Below are 17,899 nucleotides of genomic sequence, written 5' to 3' on the forward strand. Positions count from 1 at the left end.
CAACTTTCTATAATGTTACTATTTACCAGAGACATTTGCACTCAGATCTTTCCTCTAATTAGATCTTTTCTTGTGTTCTAGCAGTTCTCCAGTGTTATGGCTGGGAGGAAGCCAATTTCAAGGATCTATTGCACAAAGAACTATTTACTGAGACATATGCAGTGCTTTCGCTATGAAATAAACAGGAGTTACATGACTTTAATAAAGGTTTTGACAGTAAGAAATGAGACTTACTTGTCTTTAGCACTCTCACACTATGGAATGCAGTGGCAATACCTTTGCTACTTACTATAGTGCAATTCCTCCCATGGTTTTGGGAACCCATAATATTCTTAATTTAGGCTCACATTTCACCTTTACATATATGCCTTTATATTGTCTTCCAAAAGGTGAAAATCTATTACCTTACATGTTTTTAAAATGATGCACATGTCTCCTATATTTTACCAATGACAGTGTAATTCTCTCTGTCTGCCAGGTTGCAAACAGTTATTTTGACTCTTTCCCCTACTTCACAAAATTCTGGCAGCTTGTCTTTCACTAATTTCCTCAAATACAGATCCTACTTCAGGTCTTTCATCATCTTACCTCTCCCAGGGCAGTCATTCTCAAACTTTAGTGTGCATATTAAAAAATACACAGGAAACTCATAACATTCAGATTCTTGATCCCAGTCTTAGATGACACTCAGCAAGTCTTAGGAAAGGCACAGGAAACTGGATTTTAATCACTTAAATATAATCCATTGCCCAGATTTTGAGAAATTTTATTCTACAGTCTTCTTATCTCTTTTGGGTCTTATAAACCATTTCTAAATAAGAATCCTAAAGATTATATCATGTTTGTTCACCTACTTACGCCTTCAACTATTTATTGAGCACCCAGTGTGTGTTAAGTACCGTTTGAGGTACTGGGTTTATAGTATTGACCAAAACAAACATCACTGACCTCATGGAATTCAGTTTTTGTTTCCCCACATCTAAGAAGGATCCTCTATAACATCATGTTTGATCCCAACTTCCTGAATCTGATGTTGATCCTAGTTGATCATATCTCATAACTATCATTCAAAAAAGATGCTCCCCTCTAGTCAGGTTTTTCCTCTTCCTCTTCCTCAGCCTTACTGTCTCCATAGCAACTCAATCCACTTCTGGTTGTCGGTCCTGTTATTCTCCATCAGGAATATTGTGCAGTGTTGTGGACAGGGCATAGAGATGGGAAAGGAAGTTTCATTCATTCATTCAACACATACTGAGAGCCAAGTACTGTTCTAGATATGAGAGAATTCAGCAGTGAACAAGTGAAGATAAGCACACAAACAAAAAACAAAGAAATATCAGATAAATTCCATGCAGGGTATGATGACAGTGACCTAGCAACTACTTTATATTGGGTAAAGAATATATATATTGGGTAAAGAATATATATATTGGGTAAAGAATATAGTGACATTTCAGCTGAGAGCTGAATGACAAAGATAAGTGGCCATGCAAAGTTTAGGGAGAAGAACATCACAGGCAGAAGGAACAGCTAGTGCTAAGGCTTTCAGGTGAAAATGTGGGTTAGAAGATTATAAGGAAGGCCAGTTTGGCTGGTGCACAGTAGGAGAAGATAAAGTGGTAAAGGCTGAGGTCAAAGAGGTTCACATGAGCCAGATGACATAGGGCAGAAGTAGGGGCCATGATGTGATTTGATTTATGTTTCCACAAAGCTCTCTGGTGTTGTGTGGGAACTGGATTGTAGAGAGGCAAGAGAGACCAAATAGGAACTACTGTAGTAGTCCAGAGCTCAGTTGATGACGGTGTTTGGATACGCAGTAGCACAAATGGACAGAAATGGACAGAGTGGGCATATGCTCTGGAAGTAGCGTCAAGGAGCCTGGGGATGTATTAGACGTGGCGGTGCAAGGCAGGACTCCAAGAAACTTCCTGGATTTTCTTCACTTGAGTAACTGGCTGGCTGTTCATGTCAATTACTGATGCAGAGAAGACTGTAGAGGGAGCAGGTTCTGGGTGAGGAGGGTGATAATCAAAAGTCCAAATGGTGGGTGATGTAGCTGAAAAATAGGCTACTGTGGCCAGACTGCAAAAGGCTTACGGTAAGAGCTAAGAAATTTAAACTCTCTCTGAATTGTGACTTAGGAAACATACTATGGCACTGGTGTGTAGGATGGGCTGGAAGGGGTAGAAATCACATGCCTGCAGTAGGATTTGGGGAGAGATATAAGAGAGAGTCAAAAGACACAAGAATAATTATAAAAGAGCCAAAGAGAGTTAGGAAAAGAGATCAAACACAATACAGATAGAAAATACAAGTGTTTATTTGAAGATGGAAAGAGTAAGAGTAGAGTAGGATTCACCTTAGACGGCTCCTTGGTTGGTAGTTTTGAGAAGAGGATGCAGAGGGCAGAAAGCAGAAAGTACAACGAGCTCCTGGGAGAAGGACTGAGCCTGCTCTCCACAGGGCTGTGCTTGGGTCCCACAAACAAATTGGCTTGGAGAAGAGCCTGGCTTGAAAGAAGACAGCCGACTTTGTGATCTACATTTGGTCATTCCCTCCATTGGTGGCAAGAGAACATGTGTGTGTTTGTGTGAGAAAAGCAACCTCATCTATATTTTAGTTACCACACATCTTTTCACCATAGAAAAAAAATTGGCAACCTTTATTACTATTAGGATCATCTAACAGGCTATCGGATAAAACGTATATGTTTGTAGCATTTTCAGAGCTTGAAATATTGTTTCATAAAATGGGAAAATTTTACTCACTTTCATGAGTTCTATTGCCAGTGAACAGTGTGTGCAAAACGGATGTTCGTAAAGAGGATCTTTGTCACATCAAGGGAGAAAAACTGTTGCTCTTTATGAGAAAATGTTTCCAGTTTACAATTAATTTTATTTTTCTGACTGAATTTTCTTTCTCTGATATAACAGGCTAGATCAATAAGAACCCTGCATCTATAACTTAGAAAATCTAGACAGGGAAAATTATCAGAGAGAAAGCAAATGATGACGAAAATCGATATGCTTACTTACTCTGTGCTCCCTTAACCTTCATTTTCCACTTGTCTTCACCAAAACCTCACCATTGGAGCTAAATTAATCACCGGGATAAGATTTTTTTCTAAAGAAACAAATTTTGGCTCATTTGTGTCAATTTCAAAAGCAGCTGCTTCTTTCCTATATGAGCCATTTTCTGAGTAAGCGATTTTTTTTTTGGTTGACAAGCTGAGGGATTTTGCCTTAGTCAATAGTTGGCATTATCATCAAATAGGAGGCAAATTAGTCACTGCAAATGAATTAATATCTTGCAGAACTGGAGTTATTTATGCTCTGAGTGATAAACTTGGGAACTGTCTATCAGCACACTGAAAGAATTTGTAAATGAGGTCCATGCATCACTGTTGGGGATCATCCAGGAATGAAGGAGGACAGGATAGCTGTCAGAAGACTGGATTCATTTGTTTGCTTGCTCCTTCCTTCCTCTCTTTCCTTCCTTCCATTCTTCCCATGTATTGATGATCTGTTCTGTGCTAAGTGTCAGGGATATCCCTAAGGAGACATGTCCCCCACCTTTAACAATCTAGTGGGGAAAAGAAGACATCAGACATCATTAGAGTATAATGTATTAAATACAAAAATAAATGTCTATAAAAATGTTTTAAAGTACAGAGAAGGAAGACCTTAACTTGTCCTGTAGGGGTTAGGAGGGCCTCACTGAGAAAAATAAATATGAATTTGCCAGATGGACAAGGCAGTATTTTAGGGAGAAGAAAAATACGTATAAAACCATGGATTTTGGGAAAAATACGATCATTGCTATCACAACAGTCACAAAAACAACTAATATGTGCGATGCACTTACTATGTGCCAGGCACCGTGTTATAAGCTTTTCATAAAGGAATGCTTTTAATCTTTACAACCGCCCTAAAGGGTAAGTATTATTCCATTTTTCTGATGAGGATATCAGATCCCAGATGGTTAAGAAATTTGTCCCAAAGAAGAACTGGTATGTTTACAGAGTTGCAACTCTTCAATGTGTTGGTGTGTGAAGGATGTGGTGGAAAATGTCAAGAGGTGGGGTTCGAAAGATCTCCTGGCGTGTGTGTAATAAACACTAAGCTGTATTACAGAAAAGGGCTCAGGTTCATTCTTAAGCAGAACAAATTTGTCCATCTATTCCTCTGTCTGTGCATCTACTCATTTATTAAATATATATACATAGAGGATTTTAAGCAGCACACAGAAATCATACATTGAGTGAGTAAAAATGAGAGTGAAAGAAGAGAAAAGATGAGGGAGAGGATATAATGGAGTTAGGAATAAGGCTAGCTGAGCAGACATCGGTGAACCTTGGCAGACACTAGAGCTATTTTACATCTCTGTGTGGAAGTTAAAAAACCAGTTTAGGAGAGAAAGCCAAGCTACCCCCTGAGTAAGCTGAAATTGTACCCACTGGAAAGGCCAGGATATTTCAAAAGAATGATTTTGGAGTCATTTAATCAGATGGACAGATGGGTGATAGAGGCCATAATGTCCTATTTGTTGTAGCATAGTGGGTATGATTTTCGTTCAAAAAGAGTTTGTTTTTTTTTTAAAGGAGATATAACCAGATGCCACCTTCACCAAAACACAATCTTAATAAAGTACTCATGTAATGCCTGTCTTTAATAATTCTACTGCCTGAATATTTGCCAAGATGACTTATTTGTGACATTTATACCAATCCAAATAAATAACTTACTGGTTGGCTTGTTATTTTTAAACACCACCTAACAAATACACTAACTTTGGTTTTAGAATGTTTGACATGTAACCTTTCCTTTTGGCAGTGATTAGCTATCAGGGGCGGTTGCCTGTTCAGGCTATTCTGAGTTTGCAAGACTTAAATTGCATTAGCCAAATAGTTTCTGTTATAAGGTAGTTTTAATTGAGTATATCCAGACATGCTTCTAAGATTGTTTAGAAACAAGTTCAAAAGAAGAGGGTAACACAAACTATGAAAAAATAAAGTGCTGTGTTAAAAGATCATCCCACGTAACACTAACTCTTGGGTCAGTAATCTATTTCTGTGTAAATATAGGGATAGGGTGAGGAGAGTGGTATATGTTGAGCTCATATTTCTTGACCCATAACTAATTCCTGTCCACAGAGGCAAAAGTTAATAAAAGCTGCACGTAATCTGAAAGTGCTTCTGGTAGATAGCGCATGAAGTGGTAAATGGCAGGATAGTGTGGTGGCTGTTTGTAGCACAATAGCTAAGTTTAAAGGCCTGCGTAACTATGGCCAATAATTGGTCAGGCACGTGGGTTGTGTATAATTTGGGTGAACAGTCCAGCAGTCTAATAAGTGTATGATTTGGGGGAACAGAGGGGATCCTTTCTGAAAATAGAATGAACGATAGAGTCGCACCAGGAGCTATCAACACTATGCCCAGAGTCAATAAACATGTAAAACAAGCTATTGAAGAGGAAAGATCTCAGTTCTGAAAAGTCACTGAATAGCTTTCAGGGCAAAATGTCTTAACCAGGGCTTTTATTGGTTTATATTTTCAATTGGCTGTACAGGATGAGGCCCTGATTGACAAAAGTTGAGGCAGTTAACTGTCTTGTAAGGTGGTGAGAACTGAGCCTCCTGCCCATCAGTTGAGCCTCTATAAATTGTTCCCCACTCATTTCATACCTATAACTCTGTCTAGAATTTATCCATATTGTCTAATGAAATCTAATGGCATGGCTCTGGTCCTGTTACAGGTTTTATTAGAACTAAGGTTTTCCTGAGGTAATAAAATTGTGTTAAATAAGCTTTAAAAGCTTTAAATTTTACAAGGCCATGGCCTCTTGTTTGGTTTTTGTCATTGTAAGCTTCTCAGCAAATCTTGTCAAGTTAGGTACTAGAAAAGTGAAACATAGAATGTGCATTTTCTGTTGAATTTTATTTTTCAGGTAAAATTGGTTTTCAAATCTGCTAATTGGTGAAAAGAGATCAACTTCTCTCTCAAGTTACAGAAGCAGAAATTCAACTGGTCCTTATTAATGAAAGATCTTCAGTGAAGGTTGAAAGCCCTTCAGATCAATCATACCACACTTTGAGCTCCTCTGGCCTCCGTGGCTCCCTCATCTGTGCTCACAGCTCACAGGTGTGCAGGACAGCTATGTCCAGGACTCACTGAGGACAAAAATGGTTACTTAACCACGCAGTTGAAATATCCTTTCTATGGAAGGTTAAAAATCCCAGGAAGTCTGTGGGACTGGCTTTTGGAGTATAGCTATGAGTAAAATATTCTCTAGATTTTCCCAATATATTGTGATTCAATTTATCAGATAAATGAGTTGTTGGAGGACTTTCATTTAAATTGACAAATTTTCCTCCAGTATAAAGTTCCATAGGGACATAGTCTTCATTCTTTACCAATTTCAGGTTGCCACTAATGTCTAGAGGAACTAAAGGTATTTAGCCTCAGGGTGATATATGAGCTACTTTCAAATATTTGTAGAATGTTATATAGAAGTAGTAGTATACTTTTTCTCCAAAGTCATATGGGTGGGACAAAATCTTAGTAATCATAGTTGTCCAGTAGACTACTTTGGAGGTTGTGACCCACCTCTACCTCTGGAGATGTTCAATAAAAGTGTGGATGATCATTTGACATGAAAGTCATGTGTCAGATATTTCTTGGACCAGATGGTATGAAAGAGCTCTCCAAACCTGAAAGTTCTAAGAATCTTTAATGAGTATTTTAAAAAATTATTTAAAATTTTTTGTTGTTGTTGTTTTAGCATGAAATCTGAGGAAGAGCTGTTTGCTAGAGGCAAAATGTATGCCTATGTTTTTATACTTTTAAGTTTTAAAATTGTTGCATTATTTTATCTTTTTTCAGATAGCTCACTGGAAATAAATATGGAAATTTCCTAAGAGGATGAATACTGATGAGGTTGTAACTGAATTTAGAATTATCTTCTGGACACAATTCCTTGGGTGATATAGGATCCTAAATTTATTTGTTTTACCTTTGTATTTTGGAAAAGTTAAAACTTATAAAAGTTGATAAATTAGTATCCTGTGTGCCCATCACCTAGCTGCAAGAATTATTAACTTACAGGGCAGAATAATGGCCCCTGCAAGATGTCCATGTCCTAAAGCCTGGAACTTGTTGATATGTTAGGTTATGTGATAAGCAAGAATTATGGTTACACATGGAATTAAGGTTGCTCATCAGTTGACGCTGAGATGGGGGAGATTATCCTGATTCTCCAGGTGGGAACAATCTAATCACATGCATCTTTGTAAGTGCAAGAAGGAGGCACTGGAGAGAGACCCAGATAGATGGCTATGTGAGAAGGTATTGGCTGATGCTGTTGAAGAGAGATGGAGGAATGGGGCCTTGAGCTAAGGAATGTGGCTAGCCTATAAAAGCTGAAAAACACAAGGAAACAGATTCTCCCCTAGAGCAGCCTGAAGGATTGGAGGCCTGTCGACACCTTGATTTTAGCCTAGTGAGACCTAATTCAGATTTCTTACCTACAGAACCATAAGATAATAAATTTGTGTTGTTTTAGGCCACTGAGTTTGAGGTAATTTTTTATAGCAGCCATAGAAAACAGATTTCTTAAAAAAAGGGAGAGAGAGAGAAAGGCTGTCAAAATGTGAAGGGAATAAAATAATCCTTAAGGTTAACGCTAAAAATTTCTTTGAATGTATTTTACAAACCTAGCAAAGAAAGACTGCTTTTATTTGTTGGCTTTGACTACAAAAGGAATGGATGTAAATCTGAATATCTATAAAAGAGACTTGAATATATATACCAAAGTTTAAATAGATATTTAAATTGCTAATATGATTAGTTTTATTAATCATTTGAATGATTTAAGCCCATTACTCTCATCTTTTGGTGCCATTTTTGTTAAACTACTTATTTCCATTACATAAATTGCAAATTAGATACTCTGGCTTACTTAAATATATTTGTTATGGTACTCTTGATGGTTTTCCTTTATATACTGTTTATCCAATTTCAGCAAAAAGGCAGATATTGGAGAGATAAAAATTCATTATTTTATAGAAGCTAGTGAAATTGTTTATACTTATTAAGATATGGTACTTTCAATAAAACCAACTTAAAAATCTATGATCATTTTCTTCAAAATAATTCTCTAAATTCCTATTTATATTCATAGGTTCTTTTTTTCTAAGCCTGATAAAGTATTTAATTTTAATCCAAAAACCAACCAACCAATCACTCAACTAACTCTGCAAACATAAATATAAGTAAAAACAAAAAAATAAACAAAACAAAGCATTTAAGTTTATAAGCACTTTTGAAAAGTGATGCAAATGGCGTGAATGAACTCTCTCATATATCTATTTTTTTATCTTGCTAATGTTAAAGGACAAAAGATCAATGTCTAGATTTACTGAAGTCATGTATCCTAATGGACCATTTATTTCTTTTATGTTTAGACACTTTCCCCCTCAAAGATATTAGCCGTATGATTCACAATCTGCAGTGAGGTTTTACTAAATGTTATTATTGGAGATATATTCAATGGTATGTTTGAGATGTATAGATTATATTCCTTTGGAAAGTTGCAGGAGAAATTCTGTGGTAGCATATACTTGTTTTGAAAGTATAAATTAGAAATACACACTAATAATTCTGAGCATATGGCACAAACTTTAACACACAGACACACACATGCACATCAGACTCCAAAGTCTCAGAAATACATATGCTATTTAACATTCCACTTAATACTTAATACATCATCTTATTCTTCCTAGACACTATGAGAAACTGAAATGTACAAAATTAAGGGTAGTCTCTAAAGCTATTGTGATGTGTAAACTTGGTTAGGCTGTGGTGCCCAGTTATTTGGTTGTTATGAAAATAGTTTTTAGATGTGATTAACATTTACAATCAGTAGACTTTGAGTAAAGCAGATTATCCTCCATAATCTGGGTGGGCCTCATCTAACTAGCTGAAGGTCTTAAGAGCAAAGATGGAGGATTCTCGAGGAAAAAGCAATTCTTCCTCAAGACTGCAGCATAGAAACACTGCCCAAGTTTGCCACCTGCTGGCCTGCATTGCAGATTTTGGGCTCAAGGCTGCAACATCGACTCTTCTTTGAGTTTCTTGCCTGCTGGTCTGCCCTATGGATTTTAGACTTTCTAGGCCCCTAAATTGTATAAGTCAATTCCTTAAAATCTCTGTTTCTCTGTCTCTCTATAGATAGATAGGTAGGTAGGTAGATAGACAGACAGATAGATAGATCCATCTCCTATTGGTTCTGTTCCTCTCAGACAAACCCTGCCTAAATAGCTATTATTGCCCAAACACCTTACAAATAAGACATTAACCTTGATTACTTCTGAAAAAAAGTAATTCTGTATTCTCATTTTGGGCACTTTTCACTTGCTTTATTTAAATTGATCCAAAATATTTTATTCCTTTTAGTTCAAATTGATAACAAAAATGTTCAAAGCTCAAAAGAACTTCTTTCTACCCCAATATTCCTGTCCCTGAGTTTCTTTCTCCACCTCCACCCAACTCCTCACTACTTTCCTATCCAGTCCATGAATCATCCCTATTACATACTTCATTTTTCTAAAATACAAGATCATTGAAGAACTTTATAGACACCCTAACATAGTTTTCAAATTTTTTGGTTTAAGTCTCTTTTCTGTGACTATCACTACTATGTTCTGGTTTTTAAGTGTTCTCCCTGGTGACTGTTTTCTATAAATTTATGTTTAGCCAACAGTTAAAATAATGTGTGCTTGGATAATAGTTGAAATAAGCTCAAAGACTCTGGATCAATTACCATAAGGCTGTCTTAAGAAGACTTGCTTTGTCTACCTTAAAATAAGACCCTTTACTGGTGTTTAAGATAAAGCTGTGTCTTCATTTTCTTCTTTAGATTCAGAGTAACTAATTCTGACCAGAACTCTAAAAAGAACTGCAAATGATCAGTTAATTAAAGCAATGCAGTCCACGTCAGGAGGACTGAGTTCCTTTCTAAGCTGATAAAATATTTCAAAATGCATATTCATATGGGACTTTTTCAAGGTAGAGATACAAAATTCAAAACTACAACAAAATTAGTCTTCTGCTGTTGCTTAAGAGGGATTTAGCCCCTGTGCAATTTATGACTCAGATTAGCTTCTTAAACAATGTTACCCAAGTAAACCTTCCTTGAAATCAGTGGTACTGGTATTCAAACATTTTTCCTTTACATGGAGTTAACTGTATCCTCTGTCATCTGACTGAACCAACTAAAGTCATTTCTCTTAAAGACATCAACAGCTCAAGGAAAAAAAAGTTTTCTCTCCAGGGCTGGGGGAGGAATTTTGCTTTGCACTTTAAAATGTTTGCTCTGTTCCAAGAAGATATTAGGATCAGCTGACTGACAACAGGAAAAATTTTCCTGGCAGAGAAGGAAGCCAGAGGAGATTCATATGCAGACAAAATTTTAACTATCAGGCTGTTTGTATCCCCATATCTACTCTAATATGCCAAGCTGGGATAAATCAAATGGGCTCTAAAAATGGTAGATAAAAATGTGATTTCACAATAATTCTTGAGTTTTGCAGAATATTCATCTTAAGCATTTCTTTTTCTCCAAAGAGTTATTTATTACCGGGTAAAGCTATATAGTTATTCCAATATACACACTACTCTAGGAAGAAAAGAAAAAAAACCTTGAAAACTCTGCATTTTAAAAGTGCTATAAAGATACAACTGAAGATAGAGTTGTAAAGATACAGCTAGCTGAAGTGCTAGTGTGAGTTAAAAGAGACTGGGACCCAGACAGAGGTGCCTGAAATTTGTTTGAAACAAGGAGGGAAACCAGGTCAGATGATGTAGTGTAGTACTTGGTGATGTGTCCACTTTCCAGCTGGATATCCCTCTTCAGGCGTGGCTGGGACTGAAGGGTCCTTCCTCAGGGTATGGGGAATGTGTATACACAACTTGTCTCTATCATGAGACCCTCAGGTTTGGTAATCTCTAAGCGAAGTGGAAATTGGACTCACAGCATCAATGCAAAGAGGACTAAGGACACATGAAAGCAATGTTGGGGTAAATTCACAAGGCAAATGCTTCAGAGACCTCAGGATAGACTTTCCTAGTCAGCGTTTCATAGCAACTTCATAATCATTCAGTTTTCCCTGGTTTCAAAATGTGATCCTTGTGAGGGTTAGCAGAACAATAGTTTAATCTAGGTTGTAATTTATATTCTAAAAATCCCTCAAAGAAAGGAGGAAATTCTGATTTCTGAGAGTAAAGGTGGGGCAGACACTGGACAGACTCTTCTCTCCTACTGCTAGGCTCTAACTCTCTTGATCCTCTTACCATTTCCTTTATTGCCTTTGGGAACCTAACCTGGGCACCCCACACACCCCCGCCCCGGTCTAAGACTTCCATATTTGATCTTCTAAGGTAACCATCTTCCCTTTGTTAGTATGAGCCCTGGGCTTTTTTCTTACTACGCTATTTCACAGGCAAAATGAAGGGTATAAAAGAACATTCAAAATGAAGGCACCCAAGGTTGATTCATGGCCTGCTAAACTTGTCTACATTCAACTTTATTTATTTTTAAAAAATATTTATTAATTTATTTATTTGGCTGTACTGGGTCTTTGTTGCGGCATGCGGGATCTAGTTCCCTGACCAGGGATCGAACCTGAGCACCTTTCATTGAGAGCGTGGAGTCTTAACCACTGGACCACCAGGGAAGTCCCTACATTCAACTTTAAATAAACTTAGACTTAATATATACCTGGTCTAAATATAAATCTTATCACAGCAATACAAGGAGAATGTGATTAAGTCTTACTCTCATTCTTCCTTGAAGAAGGCTCATTTTGAGAACCATTGAAGAACTAATTTAACTTAAATTTAATACAAACTGGACCAGAAAACTCATAAAAAAACGACAGCAGCAACAAGACAACATAAAAACGAAAAGCCCCCAAACACTGATAACTCTAAGGGACTTAATGTAGTTGGAAATTACTTATAGTCTACAGGATTCTATTTTTAAAAGTGTAAACTATTAAGAAAGACTGGAATCTATTTTATTAATGATAACTTTATGAAGCTGTTAACCTCCTAATGATTTTTCATGTTAGAAGTTGCCTTAGGGATCTTTAATTTTTAATTTTAATTTAAAATATTAATTATTTTCTTATTTTGGGGGCCATTACCCCAAAGCCTTACTTTCTATCACCTCCAGTAAGTGCATAGTATTTTATGGGAAAGCTATCTTTTGTTAGATATCTTTTTCATCTACCCTGAAAATTAGACTTTTCCTGTCTCCTTTCCTCTCAAAAATCCAACTCATTTATTTAAAACCACTGCCAATAGATAGGAATTTTTCATAATTGTTAATCTGGGCTAGTGGGCCATACTAAGAAACCAAGGGCTTTAGCAATTGAGTTGTTGGTCTAGTTAGAGCCTGACTAGAATTGTTAACATAAATAAAACAAAAGCACTGAAGAGAGCTTTTTCTATAATAAAGGTATATTGTTTTTAGTGAATTTGGGTTTGTCCTTTTTCTTTTCTTGGTAAGAACTTTGAATTTTAAGGATTCTGAGGCAAAGATTTTCATTGAGATCTAAGTATAGGGAAATAACCCTGACTTTATGGTTAATTACATCTTAATCTTTCTTCTGTAGGTTATCATTAAAATAATTATTATTCTGATTTTTTTTACTATATTTTTTTTCTGCAACATAATACACATATAAAGAATAAAACCAAAATCATCTTAATCCCGCCTTTATATGGGGATAACCTCTTAACGTTTGGTGAATTTCCTTTCAGCTTCTTGTGTGCATACCTGCATTACCATGTGACTCATCGTAGATTTCATAGCATGGAAGTTCTATGTTTTACATGTTTTACACTCACAGTGAGTTTTGTCTTTTGCTTTCCTAGTGTCCCTTAACTAAACTTCCTCTGTTTGTAAAATACACTGGCCTGTGTTCAGGAAGACTAACAATTGACATTACTCTCTATTAGAGGAGTTAGGAGGTGGACATGCTGCTTGGGAGCTGGTTAGCTGATAAAGACAACGCGAGTGTTCTGGGGAGCCAACTCTTGCTGTGTTCTCTACGGTGGCAGCCCCCTCTAGAAGGCTCAGAACATGCTTTCTTAGAAACATGTGTTCCCTCTTCCTGTCTGCTTGTGACAGATCCCTTCAGTTTGTCAAAATTCTTCTGCCATTTCTCTCTTTGCTGCAATATCGTCCCAAACACTTAACAATCACTGTCTCTTCACTGGAACACACAGAGGTGAAAAGAGCTTCAAGTTCTAAAGTAACCTTAACCAGCAATCAAAGAACAATTTTATTTATGCCCTATGAAAAGGATAGCTGGAGATATTTCTATCTATATATCCATCTATCTATCTATGTACTTTTTTGAGGCACAGAACACTTCTCCTAAATAGCTTCATTTTTAAAAATAAGGAATGATTTAAAAACAAATAGCATAATGAAATATTTAAATCCTCTTTGTAATAGTATCTGTGTAATGTTTCGTAGATGTGTACCCAAATAAAAACAAACAGAGGGACTTCCAGTGGTTAAGACTTTGCCTTCCAGTGCAGGGAGTGAGGGTTTGATCCCCAGTCAGGGAGCAAAGATCCCATGTGCCTCGTGACCAAAAAAACAAAACATAAAACAGAAGCAATATTGTAACAAATTCAATAAAGACTTTAAAAAAATGGTCCACATCAAAAAATCTTAAAAAAACAAAAAAACCCAAAAACCCCAAAACCCTTAAAGGAAAACACTAAGATGTATATAAAGGTTAGATGAATGTAATGGCTTATCGTTTTGTGTGTGTGCATCTTTTTACCATTCTTTGCCCTTCTATATCTTCTTTCCCTTTCCTTCCCCCCTCTTTTCTTCTCTTTCCTAGAATAATCACGTTGATTTGCCATATCCCAGAAGTAGCAAGTAATGGTGCTACTGAAGGTGAACTTGAAAGACTTGACAATGTTTGTCATCACAGTGTTTTGGCATTGCTTTGGTCTGCACATTTAGTGGTATATTGAGCCTCTAAATTGGCTAGGTTCCTTTGTTTAAAATGGTATTCATTTAGTGAATGTACACCATTACTTTATCATCCAAAATGTCACCAAGCAGCTAATCAGACTATCCTGCTGATCTAGCTTAATGTTAGTCTGTTCATAGATGTCTTGGGGGCAGTTGTTGCTAACTCTAGACAAATTAAAGTAGGAATGATGCTCCTGATTATTTTTTTTCCTGAAGGAAACACTGCTTAATGTATATTACATATAGTTGTGTCACATTATTGAATAAATTAAGCTCTAAAATTAAATAGAGTTGAATAGGGATTATTATCACTGTCAAGCAAACATTTATATGGTACTTTGTATATGGCAAGAATTTGATCTAAATGTTTGACATATATTAACCTGTTTCTTCCTCTGGTAATTCTGTGAATGGGTACAATAGAATCCCTGTTTAATAGATGAGGAAACCGAGGAGTAGGAATGTTAGAAAACTTATCCAAAGTCATGGAGCTCTTATAGAGAAGAGATGGCATGTCACACCAGGCAGTTTACTTCCAGAGCCTCTTCTCTTAATCCCAATGCTATCCTACCTTATTATATTATCAGTAAATATTTGATCATATTTTTAAAAATATACAGAGTATTATGCTATGCACAAGGAATGTATAAAAAAGGCATTAGTTGTTTCTGTCCTTAGAGTTTTTCAACCTAGTGAGAAAGACAGGGTAAACAATATAAAACTGTAAACAATACCAGGCAATAGAAGCTGTGATAAAGGAATCATTCAGATGAGTTCTCTAGGATTTCGAAGACGGCCAGGTCACCAAAAGCAGGGGAAATTTGGAAAGACTTCATATATCTGGACTTCTGAGAGGTTTGGACCAAAGATCAAGATACTTTTTATGCTCTACAAAGTTATCCAAAATAGGAATAGCTTAAAAATGTCTCTGAAACTCACTAAGACAGACGGTCTGAAATAATTTGAATCATCTGTGGGTAGAGTGAGTACTTGATTAAACCCCAGCAGGTGAGAATTTCTAACATAAAACAAAGGAACTTAAAACACCATTACTGTGCCATTAATATAGAATTAGAGTGATCAGATAATTCAGAAGATGCTTGTCTTGATGTCTTTAAAAGTGGGACATGCAATGCCTTGGGCTGCAAACAGTTAGCCAGTGTGTCACAGAAGCTTGGGAGTGGCAAGACCCTTTAACAGCCCTGAAAAATGAACCACTGCCCAGGACAACAGCAATCTAGAAACTGACTTGATTTTATACTTCTTTTTGTTTAAAGCAACCAACATTTCAGTGATCTACAGTACTCCAGGGTTATATTTATCTATTCTTACTGTGATGCAATTGTTTCAGAAGAAATAATAGGTAGTTAAACAACAAGACCAATGGCACCTCAGGATAAATAAGAATATAGGAAATTTTAAATTGTTAAAAATTCTCTATACCTATTCCTACCATCTCTTTTAAGTTAACAGTAAGATTATTTTATTTTTTTTCCTTTTACCTCACATGCTATAAGATTGTACTATAGTTTGCCTCCCCATTTTAGCTAATTATAATTTATTCTACACATTTTCAGTGAACATTATGTATCAGTTTCTTAACATTAATATCTTTTGTAGAATTTGTTTAATTTACATATAGGTTAAATATATATTGTCTTTTGTAGAATTTGTTTAACTTACATATAGATTAAATATATCTCATTTGATCCTCATAATCTGGTATTATTATTTTCTCTCCAGTATTTCTACCATCCATCCAGTTATTCAAAGTTAGAAACTGGAAGTCATTCTTGATTCTTTCCTCTCCCTTCACACTTCATATTTAATCAACATGTGTTCTTGATTATATCTCTTAAATATCTTATAGTGTATACAGTTCATAGAGGCTAATTATTTCTATGGACCCAGAGGCTTATATGGTCCTGCTGAGTCCAGAACCTGGGTCTTCTGATTCCTGGTTCAGCCTCTCTCTGATCTGCTATGATGCTTTTAGAGAAAGGAACTTTGTTTTAATTCTAATCTGTCTCAATATGTAACTATGTAATAAAATATTATAAACACAAGCTCCTTGCAAATATTAGAAAAAAGGCACAGAAATACCAGCTAGTATTAGTGTATATAAAAGACTATTAATATTACCTATGGGGCTTCCCTGGTGGTGCAGTGGTTGAGAATCTGCCTGCCAATGCAGGGGACACGGCTTCGAGCCCTGGTCTGGGAAGATCCCACATGCCGCGGAACAACTGGGCCCGTGAGCCACAACTACTGAGCCTGCATGTCTGGAGCCTGTGCTCCGCAACAAGAGAGGCCGCGATGGTGAGAGGCCCGCACACCGCGATGAAGAGTGGCCCCCACTCGCCACAACTAGAGAAAGACCTCGCACAGAAACGAAGACCCAGCACAGCCATAAATAAATAAATAAATAAATTTAAATATCACAACACCAATTCATGATAAAAAATATATATGTATTACCTATGACACCAAGCTCTGAACTTATTACTCGTATGCTTTATTGAAGAACTTCTTACTGACTATTCACCATGCTTCCCTCTTTTTCCTCCTGTCTCAGGAGAAACCTTGGCCTTCCTTCGGCTCAGGTTAATCTCTCTACCTGTACACTATGGACCTTAACTGCTTTGCCTCCTCAGGAGTCTTGTTTCAGAAATAATACCCCCTCTTTCCAGTATGTAACATCCCCCCACCCCATTTGCTCTTCCCCTTCAACCTATAAATGTCCTTAGGTGTCTTCCAACTTAAGAAATAGAGCAAAACAAAACCAACAAAAACCCTAAACTGAGAAAATGTCCTTCCTTCCCCCCCTTTCTAATCATCCTTAAGTTTCTCATCTTTAGTCGAGCTACTTCCAGAGCAGACCATTGCATGGGCTCTCTTCACTGCCTGAGCACCGTGCACTCCTCAACCCACAGTAGCTTCTGCCCTACCATCATAATGATTACCATCACCTTTGTTTTGACAAAGCAGATGAATACTTCTCCGTGACTTAGCTTTTTATAGGATTTGACACAGTGGACCATTCATTTATTTAACAGTTATTCAATTCTTTCTATAGGCCAGGCATTATTCTAAGTGCAAAGGAGATACAATTGTGGGGGAAAAATAAATAGATTTCAGTAACACTGTGTTTTCCTGGTTTTTCTTTCTACTTCGTTCGTCTTTTTTACCATTCCCTCTGTGGGCTTCTCTTCTGTTTACCCCAATGTTGCTATAACACATAATAACTGTTGGCTAAACATTGTACACTCTTCCTGGTGACCATATTCACATGACTAAACATTTACATGTATAGTGAACAGAAGGATGCTCTACCCCAGTCTCCTTTCAGGAAGGACTGAAGACCCACCTGAGGTGAGTGCAGTCAACACACAGCCTCCAAATGCCAGCTCTACAGGGTCAGCCTGAGCTGAACTGCCTTGCCCAAGGTCATGCCTTTTTTGTAGGACCAGATCCAATGGCTGAGCAAGGGGGAGTGTGAAGATCTGGATGCTCTGGCCTAAGAGGGAAGTTGTACAAGGTGCATCTGGAAACATTGGCACACAAGATAGCAGGGAAACGATCAAAGACTCTGAAGCCAAGCTGAAGAGACTTCCACTTGCCAAAAATGGGACAATTTGAGTGTCAATAAGAATAATGGCAATGGTTAAAACATATCAGACACATTAAAACTTCATAATTCATAGAAATACTGAAGGAAATCCACAAAACCTCATTGGTTATCTTTGGAGAATACTGGAAACAAACTCATTATTCTAAAAAATGGTAAATGGGGCATTTAACCTGCCTTTTCAGTATAAGCTAGACCTCTGCGTAACCAA

General features: G+C 36.9%; 1 long non-coding RNA gene across 2 annotated transcripts in view; it reads left to right on the forward strand.

The window, feature by feature from the left end:
* Positions 1-16,245, forward strand: part of LOC309656287 — a 149,360-nt gene extending 133,115 nt beyond the window's left edge. The window contains exons 3-4 of one of the 2 annotated variants that reach the window (XR_014261253.1): positions 5,946-6,139; positions 6,881-16,245. This is a non-coding gene — a long non-coding RNA (uncharacterized lncRNA). Of the gene's footprint in view, positions 1-5,945 lie in introns of both variants that reach the window. The other variant, XR_014261254.1, reaches the window with a different exon arrangement.
* Positions 16,246-17,899: the final 1,654 nt, after the last annotated feature.

Source organism: Balaenoptera physalus (genome assembly GCF_965194825.1).
Source record: "Balaenoptera physalus genome assembly, chromosome: 2".
In the NCBI taxonomy this organism is placed as follows: domain Eukaryota; kingdom Metazoa; phylum Chordata; class Mammalia; order Artiodactyla; family Balaenopteridae; genus Balaenoptera; species Balaenoptera physalus.